Genomic DNA, 10,668 nt, shown 5'->3' with positions numbered 1-10,668 from the left:
AAATCCTTTACTAACGACGTGGCATCTGGAACCTCCAAATCCTGAATCTGCCTCTGGATCCAGAGTTAGTGAAGTGAAAAAACCACCCGAACACTGATTTCATAAAAAAAGAATTAGCTTTGTAACGGAGCTTTTGAGGCATATAAAGTATAAACCCTAGAGTTTGGTTGGGTGGTGGGGGGTGGGGGGGGGGGTGGGGGGGCGTAAGCTTGACACGCTTTGCAAATGCACGGTATGAAAGGTGAAGTCGTTTATGTAATTTTAAAGGCAAACATTTCAGGTACTGAAATGACTATTTAGGAGTAAAAGTCAAAGTAATATGCAAATAATTTATCCGTATTCAGTATATATACCAAATTATACGAATTTACCTCAGCTAAGTGCTAAATTGAGGTGAGAAAACTATAGGAAATATGTCATGCAACTACTAATTTAATGTAAATACCGAATGTGAGAAAGGCCTCATTTGCTTTCATTAAGATTAAGACGTCCGAATCTGAATACACATCTGAATGATTAAGATGTTATCTCTAGGTCTGAACACTGAATGATTAAGACCGTTTGTTTTTCAACATTTGAATGTACATAATGTATTCATTTAAACATAATAAATATACAATTCAAATAAAAAATAATTAAATATCAGAAAATAAATACAATAAAATAAAATATTATTTGATAAAAAATGAAACACTTATGTTCATTAGTAATGGTGGAGATGATTTGTAGTCGTAGTGGGTGGTGAGTGGAGGTGGAGGGGTGGGTGGTTGGGGTGAGGGGTGGGACGTAATGGGGGTAGTGTTGGTGATGGGGGTGGGTGGTGTGAGGTTGGGGGCGGGGTGGGTGGTGAGGAGCGGGGGTGGGAGTGGAGGGTAGGTGGGGGTAGGGTGGGGTTGAGTGGAGGGTGGCTGTGGGTGGTGGGGTGGGGTTGAGGTAGAGGGGTGGGTTTGGGGGGTGGAGCTTGAGGTAAAAAAAAAAATCATAGAAGAATACCTCTTAATGATATTAAGACTTGGTTTAAAATCTTAATGATTAAGACCTATCCAGGCTCAATAAGTGTTTAGATCTTAATGCAAACAAATGAACTTAATAGCCTAAGGTCTGAACCAGTCAGATTTAGACCTCCAATAAGTGCAACCAAATGAGTCCAAAGTCTTCCTAGATACATAGGTTCAAGAGGTAGGCAACTCTTTTGGATATAGTTTGGCGAAAATCCAAACAAAAGAAAGAAACAAATATAAATATCTAGTGTAGGACATAACTTGTATAGCACGATTAATGACTCTTCATGAGACTGATGTCGTTATGTTGTTTGGTAATAGCATCCAGATTCCCAACAATTTATGATTGAATAAATATAATAGGGGGTATTCCCACTTGTAACCTCAAAAATATAAACCCATGTGCTGCACTGCCGCTTCAAATTTTCTTGGATCAAATGCTTCCCCCCTTGCATTACATGCAAAATGGAAATGGGACCGATGAAATAAGTGTTTCAGACTTGGGGTCCTCCATAGGACAAAATTATAGTGGTCTAAACGATCAAGAGTTGGATTTAGAATTTGAAATTTACATCATATTCATAACTCGTTTTAGTTAAGGATGTGACCAAATAATCAATGAAATGAATTGAAAATCATGATTTTTTTATGTGATTATATTCCTAATTGAGGACCGGAGGCAAAAATATAATACTAGGTGATTTCTTTGCATCTACCCAAAACATGATGGATAGAGCTACATCACGAATAGTCAAATTAGTCCAAGTGCACAGCAACTAGCATGAACATCACGATTACTAGAAAATTATATGTTCGTCCGAACCTGTACCTAATACACTAACTTCACCTGTGATTACGATTCCGACCAAGACTTCAGATATTTGTGATTGATTATCTGCTCAGTAAATAACTGAATTTATAACCTTTTCCAATAATTTTAGGATTAATTTATAGCTAACCAATTTGCTAAAGGAATTTAAATAAATAAATACATATCATTCGTGCACTCTATGGCAAGAAAGATAAATGAACGAAAAAAGGGTACAGCTTCAAATAAGATCACTTTTATTGTCAGGTGAATGCATTAAGATATATATTCGGATATAGCTTCTGTGAAATCAATGATTCTGCTTTTGCACAAAACCAAAGCTTAGGATACACACCAATTTTAGATTTTATTTTTACTTTTTTTTTTTTCAAATTTTAATTCAATCTCCGATATCTTTGGGACCTGATTAATTTGAGTTCGTGTGCAAAAGTTTCTTTATCAAGTCATTTTGTTCTCAAGCTCGAATTCGATATCTCTGATTAGGGATAAGAAAAAAAAAATACTACATATCAATCACCATGCCCTTTAGTGATAGCTCTATTTCTAAAGACACTACGTGTCCGATATTTTTTGGACCTCGATTAATTTGTATCGTGTGTATAAGTTTCATTTTAGGTATAAAACGTTCATATATATAAAAAAAAATAAAAAAATCTCAAGCTCAAATTCGAAGCTCTGATTAAGGATAGAAAAAAATACTTATCACTCACAATACCCTTTGATGATAGCTCTATTTCTAAAGACTCTGTTCTTGTATAAGATCACTTTCCTAATTTTGACTTTTTCGTGTAATAAAAATAAAGAATTATGTCAATTTTCAGAAACATAATGTTATTGTCAGTAATTTGCTGATGTTATTTCTAAAGATACTACGTGTCCGATATATTTTGGACCTCGATTAATTTGTATCGTGTGTATAAGTTTCATTTTAGGTATAAAACGTTCATATATAAAAAAAAAATATATATATTCTCAAGCTCAAATTCGAAGCTCTGATTAAGGATAGAAAAAAATACTTATCACTCACAGTACCCTTTGATGATAACTCTATTTCTAAAGACTCTGTTCTTGTATAAGATCACTTTCCTAATTTTGACTTTTTCGTGTAACAAAAATAAAGAATTATGTCAATTTTCAGAAACATAATGTTATTGTCAGTAATTTTCTGATGTTATTTCTAAAGACACTACGTGTCCGATATTTTTTGGACCTCGATTAATTTGTATCGTGTGTATAAGTTTCATTTTAGGTATAAAACGTTCATATATAAAAAAAAAAATATTCTCAAGCTCAAATTCGAAGCTCTGATTAAGGATAGAAAAAAATACTTATCACTCACAGTACCCTTTGATGATAACTCTATTTCTAAAGACTCTGTTCTTGTATAAGATCACTTTCCTAATTTTGACTTTTTCGTGTAACAAAAATAAAGAATTATGTCAATTTTCAGAAACATAATGTTATTGTCAGTAATTTGCTGATGTTATTTCTAAAGACACTACGTGTCCGATATTTTTTGGACCTCGATTAATTTGTATCGTGTGTATAAGTTTCATTTTAGGTATAAAACGTTCATATATAAAAAATAAATTATTCTCAAGCTCAACTTCGAAGCTCTGATTAAGGATAGAAAAAAATACTTATCACTCACAGTACCCTTTGATGATAACTCTATTTCTAAAGACTCTGTTCTTGTATAAGATCACTTTCCTAATTTTGACTTTTTCGTGTAACAAAAATAAAGATTTATGTCAATTTTCAGAAACATAATGTTATTGTCAGTAATTTGCTGATGTTATTTCTAAAGACACTACGTGTCCGATATTTTTTGGACCTCGATTAATTTGTATCGTGTGTATAAGTTTCATTTTAGGTATAAAACGTTCATATATAAAAAATAAATTATTCTCAAGCTCAACTTCGAAGCTCTGATTAAGGATAGAAAAAAATACTTATCACTCACAGTACCCTTTGATGATAACTCTATTTCTAAAGACTCTGTTCTTGTATAAGATCACTTTCCTAATTTTGACTTTTTCGTGTAACAAAAATAAAGATTTATGTCAATTTTCAGAAACATAATGTTATTGTCAGTAATTTGCTGATGTTATATAAAATATTTTCTGTCAAATGGGCAAAATAATTTTCTAGACTTATAGATTTTTTTTTTTATAATTATCTTAACTTTTAATTTCATATTATTTGATCCAATCAACACTCAGACATTATTATCAGTCTTTAATGTAGTATACAAAAAATTCATTCAGGAACTGTATCAGATTTTCTGATATTGTACTATTTTACTTTTTATTATATTAACAACATAAAATATGTTTTTAGAAATACTTTTCATAAAGCTTATCTTATGAAAAAAAACTTTCGTCGTATCAAACACATGAAAGAAAAGTAAAAGGAACGACTTTTGTATTGACTATGTCAATTCCTCTCTTTTAAAGACGTCCTTAAATAGATGCAAAAGCAAGTATGGTTAATTACTTACTCGTTGCCACGTGATGCTTAATTTAATCCCTATTAACAATGAAAGTGACTCTTTTATTTGACTGATTACAGTTTAGCGTTAATTAATACTTTAATAGGATTAGCAAACCAAAAAAAAACAATTTTTTCGTTATTATGTATTAATATTTGGAATAACCCATGGCATAATGATATTAAGCACGTGTACAATCACTTGCTTTAAGTTATAAGATTCAACAAATTAACTAAGATTTTCTTTAAAATAATAATAAAGAGATTAGTAAGATATCCCTAATGATGTCCTGATTGGCACTGAGCAGGTTATCTTATTACTAACTAGTTAATTGGTCGTTAATTAGTTATACAGTATTGTCCCAATCATTAGTAACATAAAGAACTGTAGTTGGAAATGCCACATTTTATCCAAATATGGAGTTATTATTATTTTAATACCCAAAAACGAATAATATATCGAATTATTCAGATATATGTCTCCTTAAGGCCCCACAAAAAAATAATTGCAACAATTCTTGTAGCACTATAATACTATATGACAAAGCAAATGATTTGGCACTGAAATTTGGATATGCACCCTATCTTATCATCATGTATACATAAAACAGTTCAGACCAAACTATTATTGGCATAAAAAACAAATCACAATAAAAGGCTTAGGAATCGTTGGGTTGGAGGGATAAGATGGACTGGATTATTAATCTAATGAGATTAGAATTAATCTTATGTTTGGTTGGTGGGATAACCTCTTTGATATCCCATCCAATCCAATTTACATGGGATAAAAGGTAAGATAAGTTATCCCACATAAAGGGTGGGATTAGTAATCCTATCTTATCCCACTCAATCTCATCTACATGGGATAACTTATCCTTCTACCAAAGGACCCTTACAGTCTAATAATATTGGTCAGAAGTTTCCCTAGTGTTTGAAACTAAAATGTCCTATCTTTTTTTTTCCGCTTAACTTTTAATATTTAAAATTTGCTGATGCGATTAATAGTATCAATTTGTACAGTAATAATTTGTAATTTCTTTAATTGATCTAGAACATCTTTTATTTTCTATTTGTACTTGTGTGAAACAGCATGTCATATGATTAGATTTTACTAGGTATATTGTTGTTCTACCCAATTTATGTGTCACAATAGTTATCTTATCATTTCTATCTAGTCCCAATAAGCTTATTGGCTAGAGATTTTTTGTAAAAACACTAGCTCTGCTAATCTCATAATGAAAATAGTTTCTTAAATTTCGAGAATCAAATCTTTCTGTTTTGACTATGCATTACGATCTTTAAGTTTTTTTGAAAAATAATTTACATATTTAGAAACTACATAAAAAGTACTATAAGAGTATAAGTCACAAAAATAAAGAATTTAAAATATTTGACGCGCATACAAATAAATCACGATTAAATATTTTCTTGCTTGATGCGTGAAATTCAAACTATATCACATAAGTTGTGGCAAAGAAAATATATAGTATGAGGAAATTATTGTTTAATTGTAGTGAAGGGGCGGGTGGGAAAATGTGTTTATGTGACGGGAAAAAATATTGTGTCCGATACATGGTATAAAAATCAATTTCGTCTTTTTGCTCCATACTAGTATAATTTTATTTTATTGATCACATAGTTATTAAGAGAGAGAAAAAAGAGACCTTATCTCTCTTGTCTGCAAAAAGATACTCATTAAACACAAGAAGCCTGTGTGCTCTTTAATGCTATTTCTTCATTACTCTGTTTCTTAATCATTCATCATCACTCCACTCACTCTCCATTTATGAATCCATGTGGAAAGTTCTTATATGAACAAAAAAATGAATTCAAAATTTCAACATATTCATCTAATTTATTTATTTTTAATAATTTAGTGTCTGAGTTAGTTTGTGCATATTTGAATTAACTTTATACATACCAATTAATTTTTATGTATCAAGACGTGGACAGATGAAAAAATAATCACTACTATTTTTGCCTTTGTTGAAATTTGAATCTGAAAATTTATAATCCTCAATCTACTTCATTGATCTACTAATAAATCTTATTTAGTTCTTTTAATATATATCTAGAAGTCTAAGCAAAAATTATTATGTGCAGATAAACTCGTAACACTCGTAATCTCAAAACCCAATAATTGAAATTAATTATGAACTTAATGACAAATTCAGAATACATAATCTTCTTCACTCGTAAACTCGGAACCCAATAATTGAAGTCAATTATGAACTTAATGGCAAATTCAGAATGCATAAAATTTAAGTTCTACCTGCCCGCCTCTGAACACAAACAAAAATTACTATATTTTTGAATAAACTCGTAACTTCTTCACTTAATCCTCCCTTATGAAAAAGATTTCTCAAAACTCCTATTTGAGCTAACCACTATGAGACCCATATGTTACTCCTCCGCTTTAAATTTATTTACCTTATTACTTTTTTTTGGCAATTTTTTAATTCTAATTTTTCACATGACATATTTAAGATCACAAGACAAAAAAATATTTTGATACATTTTACATATTTTTAGTTTAAAATCATAAGATTCAATTTTTTTTTTAATTACTCTCTTAAACTCGTGTCATTTTAAAACCAGACAAGTAAATTGAAATAAGAAAAGTATAATGATGAACTTCGTGTTTTATAATAATATAAATAAATTAATAGGCTACCTAAGTCGGTAGCAAGTCAATATTTAAACATAAGTATTAAAGCAAGTCAAGGACTACTATATTTAATGTCAACTGAATTGCTCATGCGAATCTATGAGCTCAGATAATGAAATTGAATTATCGCACAGGATGAATCATTGCGTTGTTTCTTGATTTCGAAATGGATGATGATTATCCTAATATTCCTACTACTTCTGGTATTACTATCACCACATCCACAATGTAAGTTTTACACTAATTTTGTTATTCTTTAGTATTTGCTATTCAAGTTGGATTCCACCCCCACCCCACCCCAACCCAACCCAGTGTAAGCTCATGTGTTTAACATGGATTTTGAAATTGAAACTTAAAAATTTGAATTTTTTCAAGTTGTAATTTCTTAAACTTAAATTGTGTTTGAACAAGTATTTTACTCTGAAAAAAAATTGAAATTTCAAGCGTAAAGTTGAAATTTCTCCAAAAATTGATATGAGCCAGTTTTAGAAACTTGAAAATATTTTGAAGATAAATTTGATGATAAACTTTTAAAATATGATCCAAAATCTATGACCAAACAGTAGCTAAGTTTTACGCTAATTTTGTTGTTTAATTCGTATACGTGAGTTGATTTCTTAGAATTTGTGATTCAACTAGTTTTTTTTTTTTTTTTTTTTTTTTTGCTTATTACAGAGCAGACGAAGAGCTGATGGAGCTAATATGGCAAAATGATCAAGTAATTATGAAAAGCCAAAATCAAAGATGTATGAAGAAATCTAACCTTTCTTCCGAGCAACAATCAGCCATTGAAGAAACAGTAACAGCTTCAGCTCCACTATTTATACAAGAGGATGAAATGATGAACTCTTGGCTTCAATATCCACTTGACGATTCTCTATCCTACGCTGATTGTTTATCCTGCGCCGATTTTCTTTATCCTACGCCAGATATTCGTAATTCGACGGTGGAGATTCGTTCGATTGCATCGTCTTCGCAGCCTGAAGCAATTTCTTCGCAAAACGGTACTGTATGCAATAAATTTTCAAACTACAAAAAAAAAAAAACTATAACCACATGATGAATATTTGTGAGTACTAACTCTGTTAATCCATTCTTCTTTGCGAATTTTTTATGTGATTTGAGTGCCGTTAGTAACGTACCTCTCGAACGCAGGATAATTCAATCTTTTTGCGATTATTTGATCGTGAAACGTCAGTCATGATCTCTTTGTAAATATATCAAAGAGTTTATATGTGATATTTGAGATGCTTTTTCAAGTACATATTTGTCCCTTTTTATAGGCGATAAGCTAAAATTTAGACAGGTAAATCTGATAAAATTTCAATGTTTACAGGTACATCGGGTTCTGGTCACTCAGTTAGAGCATCAACAGCATGTGAGCTGGCAGTGACGTCATCTACAAGTGGCTCAGGAGGTAGTTTAAGCGTAAGTGCAGGATCGCTACATCCGCCGCAAAAGGCGGCGCATTTGGCGGTGGAGGATAGGAAACGGAAAGGGAGAGACTCGGATGATAATGAAGATCAAAGTGAGGTGAGTAAGCAGTTTAAGCTTGGTTTCGTTTTTTCTATTTTCTAAAATATTATAATCACGTCTAAATTCTCTAGTACTTCCAAAGCGGAAAAAAATAATGAAAACACATGCATACATGTGTTTTTTTTTTTTTTTGGAGAAATTTCAGAAATATACAAGCTGATTACTTACATTATAAAAAATAGCTCAAAATATACAAACATATACAGACATTTATACTAACATATATCAACATATACAAACATATAAGAAGGCAGAGAGAGAAAAGTTTGGATCCTTTTTTGTAAGAATTAAAAAATGAATCAATTTTGATAATATTGTTGCCCCATTAACATACAGTGTAATTTTCTTTTTCTTTTTTTCCTTTTGAGCCAAGGTCTTTGTCGAAAATAGCTTCTCTATCCTTGCTTCTCTATCCTTGCTTCCCTACGCCACAAAAGTAGAAGTAAATCTTACCTTCTTCAAACTCGACTCGTGGAAAACATTGAGTATTGATGTATCTGAAAACTAATAATGCATGCAAATAGGGCAGTTAGAAGGTTATGCAATTGGTCAGAGATATACTTTTAATGCAGATTTATATTATTTTTTTTTGTTAGCTAATCCTATTAAAGATTTTTTTGGGGGGGGGGGGGGGGGGTAGGGGTGTAGAAACCCGCAACAACAATAAAAAATTTCAAAAAAAAATGTTGGGGTTCGGAGGGGGGGGGGGTGGTGTTGGTGTGGTATGAGTTCCACGCAAGGGGGGAGGGGGTGATGGGGGATGTGGTCGTGTAGAAAATTCAAAAAAAAAAAAAAAACTTCAAAAAAAATGTTGTGGGGGGTGGGTGGGAGTGGGGGTAGGGGTGGGGGCATGGGGTTGGGTTGGAGTTGGTGAGGGTTGGGGTGGGGGTGCAAAAAACAAAACAAAAAAATTAAAAGAATTTTTTTTTGGAGGGGGAGGGGGGGTGGGGGCATAGGTGGGTGGGAGTGGGGTGTGGATGGGGGTGGGGGTATGGAGTTGGGTTGGAGTTGGTGAGGCTTGAATGAGTATTTTCCGGAAAACGTTTTCTATCAACCAAGCGAACATGAGAAAATAAGTAAGAAATTCACTTATTTTCTACTAGCCAAACGAACACATTTTTCTCCATACCCAACACACCCTAAATATAAATAACTCAATTATTAATATCTGATATTGCTATCGTAAATGTAAGATTGTTTGGACATTTTTTTTTCTTTTGCTTGCTATGGCCAAGCAGTTATTTGGTAGCTGGTTAGAGTTATGCAGGTGTTAATAATACAAGAATTAGTTATGAGAGAATGTATGTAGTTCATCCGGATAAAAAAGAATATCCACTTAGCCCTTATTTTTTTATTCAAAAAGAGCGTTCACTTACCAACTCAAGAAAGAATATCAAATCAAGAAAACATTAATCTTACTTTTTCAAGTTTACCCTTATTAAGTGTTAAGTGGTTAAATCTCAATACCTATTTAATTAGGGGCATTTTAGTCAAATTACCTATTTTTGTCTAAGAGTTGATATTTTCTTAAAGGGTGTGTAAATGGCTAAGCGGACACTCTTTTTTATCCAGATGAAGTATTATTTTATGCAGGAATTAATTATGTATCATTTAGTTATTCCACCCTCTATCCTACATAAAATACTATATATAGATACCCTATCATAACTTATCTGATATTTTTTAAACTGCAAATCAACAACAAACAATAATAACATAACCAGTGTAATCTCACAGGTCTGAATTTTTTAAACTGCAAATCAAACACCATATTTTTTAAGTTCATATCTGCATAACTCACCATCAAACCAACTAACCAAAGATGATAAGTATTATCTACGCATGATTTAATATCTCATAACTCACTTTCAAATCAACTAACAAACATGATAAGTATTATCTCTGCATGATTTAATATCTGCATAACTTACTTTCAAATCAGCTATCAAAACTTATTTAGGTATAGTTCACTCCAAATATGGAAAAACTTCAAGGAATCATTTTTCAAGTAAAAAAAGATATTTTCACGAAATTTAAATATTTTTAAGTGATTAGTCCACACAGGATTTTAATTTTCAAATACTTTGTTTTTTCCAAATGTCACTTGATCCAAATCCAAACACCTGAATAAGATATAAACTCCA

At 31.6% G+C, this 10,668-nt stretch overlaps 1 long non-coding RNA gene and 1 pseudogene across 1 annotated transcript; one reads left to right on the top strand and one right to left on the bottom strand.

The window, feature by feature from the left end:
- Positions 1–982: 982 nt before the first annotated feature.
- LOC132605701 (uncharacterized) lies at positions 983–8,330 on the bottom strand. The gene is made up of 3 exons (XR_009569416.1): positions 8,131–8,330; positions 7,752–8,017; positions 983–1,449 (listed from the first exon to the last, which is right to left on the bottom strand). It is a non-coding gene; the product is annotated as an uncharacterized LOC132605701 (long non-coding RNA).
- The window catches only part of LOC132605700 (transcription factor PIF1-like), a 15,667-nt pseudogene continuing 12,071 nt past the window's right edge, over positions 7,073–10,668 (top strand).

The sequence above is a fragment of the Lycium barbarum genome, chromosome 8, assembly GCF_019175385.1.
Source record: "Lycium barbarum isolate Lr01 chromosome 8, ASM1917538v2, whole genome shotgun sequence".
Lineage (NCBI taxonomy): Eukaryota > Viridiplantae > Streptophyta > Magnoliopsida > Solanales > Solanaceae > Lycium > Lycium barbarum.
The sequence above is the reverse complement of the archived record's forward strand: the minus strand, read 5'-3'. Positions and strand labels throughout refer to the sequence as shown.